Source organism: Odontomachus brunneus, unplaced genomic scaffold (genome assembly GCF_010583005.1).
Source record: "Odontomachus brunneus isolate Ranch 3 - 2012 unplaced genomic scaffold, Obru_v1 Obru_scaffold_120, whole genome shotgun sequence".
NCBI classification, from domain to species: Eukaryota; Metazoa; Arthropoda; class Insecta; order Hymenoptera; family Formicidae; genus Odontomachus; species Odontomachus brunneus.
In genome coordinates, this window is record NW_022639570.1 from 25,333 (window position 1) to 28,896 (window position 3,564).

Genomic DNA, 3,564 nt, shown 5'->3' on the forward strand with positions numbered 1-3,564 from the left:
CAATTTTAATTTAAACCCCAATTCTACTTGAGAATCGACTTTCCCCGTAACATTAGAATTTACAACTATAACATTCAGCCCTTCTTCCTGATTAAAATCATTATTGGTGGGACTTAGCTGAGCATTGCATCGTCGCTGAGATTCCTCGTCGCAATGTCAGAGCATTTCAGCAAATTCCTCATGTATTCGCGACTGTTCCTCTCACATCTCTCTGAACTCGTGCATCAAAATCCGCAGGCCTTGCTCAACCCGAAGAAGACCCCAACATCTCATGTAATAGTATCTCTTCCAACTCCGCAGAGTGTAACGCTCCTTTCTCCAGAGCCGACGCCAATGCTGCTGCTTGACTCCGAGTCCTCACCAGAGAATGCACCAACGCCATTTCTTCTCAATTCATTATTTCTTTAACTCGTGAACAACACACACGTCCGGAACAAACGTCCCGGACGAGCCTCCAAAATGTCGCGTCCGCCCGCGTTCACGCAATAAATGACTCTTATTTATAGAAAGATTAACAAAAGCTTTTATGTACAGCTTATTACAACGTTTACAAGCAGCCAAACAGGATCTTTCGTCGCGGGTAACACCGATACATACGTCACGCTCGAGGACTCGTATCCAAATCCCCCATCCTCGTTTGATACCGAAACCATGGAAACTCATTACTCTCCTGTCCAGCTGACAAGTTCTAGATCGATAATCGATTCCAAACTTTCCAAGCACGGGCGTAACAATATAACGATACAGCATAAAAAAAAAATTAGTTGAAAAAACTTCAGTTAAATAACAAACGAAATTTGTATTAAAGTTGCATGTGGCGAATTAATTATCATATGTAACCTGACACTTTCAGTAACATATTGCTATTCTTTTAATTACTTAGTTAATTACTTGTTTATATAAAATAAATTGATAAATTGAATCCAAAGAGGTGATTATAAATCTGACTCAAAATATTGATCATGTTTGTCTGATTTCTTATTCCTTCCAGAAAAGATCAATTATTCGTACTGTGCGGTAAATGTTCAAAAATATTACTAAATATAAATATAAAAATATTACTTTATATAAAAATCACAATTTTTTCTATAATAGCTTGTTAGCTACTACAAATTATAAAAATTTTTGTAAACAAATTTGTGTAAGGACTAAAGATATTTTTAGAAAAACATGAAAAATGTTGAAAAGTTATCAACAAAAGAAGCTTGAAAAATTTCTCAGCTGGGATCAATACAGAAGAATATAATTAGTGATGTGTGTGTAAAAACAGTACATTGAGAAAAAATGTTGATACGCTGGTATTTCAAATTATAATCACATAAACAAATGATTATTCTATATTATAATCAAAAGGGTAATTTTTTAAATAAATTTAAGACTTGCGACACTACTCGCGAAGTTACTTCACGAGCGACGGCAGACAGTCGCCTGTCAGCCGCGTCGTCAAATTGCCGTCGGCTCCGAAACACGTCACGAAGACGTAAGCGATAGTTGGGCGCCAGGTGCGGAAAAGCCGCACCACTTCGATAAACGCGAGAGTCGATAAATATCACGAAAATCGCGTGTCCCGGAACCGTCGGGACCGGTAGCTCACAGGATTTTGAGTCGGAGACGGGGTGGGTTAGGAAAGGGTGGAAGAAAAACGATCCTACACGTTTTCAGTAATCATACATTTATTTGGGGGACTCTCGCACGTCCCGATAAGAAGCGCGGTACAGTTCACTAAAAGAGTCGACAGTCGCGAGACGGTAATACGGTCGCTACAATGATAAGCCCGAGGACGATTTCCTCGGGTGAGCCTTATGGCGCGCACGGCCGCTCCGCGGACGAGACACAGTACGCGCGCGATAATGACACGAATTCGGACGAGTGGACGAAATATGGAGCAGATGAGTGGTCTTACAGTTTCGGTGACGGCCCTCAGGAGTGCGTTCGAAAACATCCCCTGAATGCCTTAATCCTCCTGAACATCGTTCGAAAATACTCCGAGAGCTATTGGTGGACTTTCAATCGTTGCGTTCGAAAACACATTGAAGACTTCGAGAGTGACTATTTCTTCCTACCTCGCTTAGGTAGGGAAAAGAGGGTAAATGTAAATGGCGGGACAATTGAAAAAGATGTCTAACCTAATTGACCTGACAAGGCATCAGCTTTTAAGAGATCAAGACACAAATGAAGTCATAATTACGCAGAATGGATGTTTACTTTTATGGGATAAAATGGGTAAATATTTATTCGCAAATTTTTCTACAAAATCTGCCAAAATATGCGTCTTTTAACCTCATATACTATAGTATATTAATTTTTACATAATATCTAATACTGTATTAACATGTTTTTTTAAATTGGTTTTGCAGCAAACATTACGGTCGAAGTGCCGGATATCCCGCACATTCGGGAATCTTTTAATATGGAGCCTGAAAAATCAGTTTATAGGGATCTAGATGTAATTTCGGTCCAGACTCCATCAGATGAAAAGAAAGCGTTTTGGAAAGATGAGAACGCTGTTAAAGCCCTTATTAAACAATGGAAGCAACATCAAGTTATGTTTGAAAGTAGTGTTGTTAGAAATGATGTTGTATGGTCAAAAATAAGTGAGGAGCTGAAAAAAGTCAACAGTACATGGCAATATACTGCCAAGAACTGTGAAAATAAATTTAAGGACATAACTAAAATATACAAGCGCATAAAGGATCATAACAATCAAACAGGAGTGGCACCGAAAACATGCAAATATTTTGAAGAATTGGAGGAAGTGCTTGGAGAAAAACCTTATCTAAAACCTGTTGCTCTAGCTTCAAGTCTGAGGAAAAGATCTCACCCATCAGCATCTTCAATCAGTGCATCTTCTAACACTGATAACACAAGCAGCGACATTGATGATGTAGAAGATATTAAAGGTATATCAAAAAAATCTAAAAAATCAAAGACGCGTATGGAACGTGAATTGGAATTATGGACACAAACCATGAATGAGGAAAACAGGAAACGTGATGAAGCCAAAGAACGAAGACATCAGGAGTTATTAACACGTCAAGACAAAGCCCGAGAAACTTATGAATATTTTATGACGAAACTTCTTGACAAACTTTAATTATAAGCATAGTTGTACTATATATAGTATTTATACATTTTATACATTTTTTTTACATTTTATTTTTTTGTTTTTACATTTTTTTTTATATCATACATTTTCAGTACTGGCATTGAATAACACGCAACCTAAATATTGATATTGCAGTTTACCCAAATAGCACAAGATCTCCTGGGGACGTTCCAGAGATGTCCTGAGGACGTAGAAATGTTCCAAGGACGTCCTCAGAACATACTCTGGACATCTCCTGGACATCTGTGCTATTAATGTATTAGGACCTTAACTTAGTTTCCGCCCGCAAATGTTAGATGGCAATGCAAACAGTTCTAGTAGTCATTACTAACGAAACAGGTAGTTTGTGATTAATTTCGACATTTCTCGATAACATTCAGTCAGCATACACAATTATTTTCCTAAACAACAATTTCTTTTGCTTTGTGAAAAATGGAACGCGATAAAGTGTTTTTTCG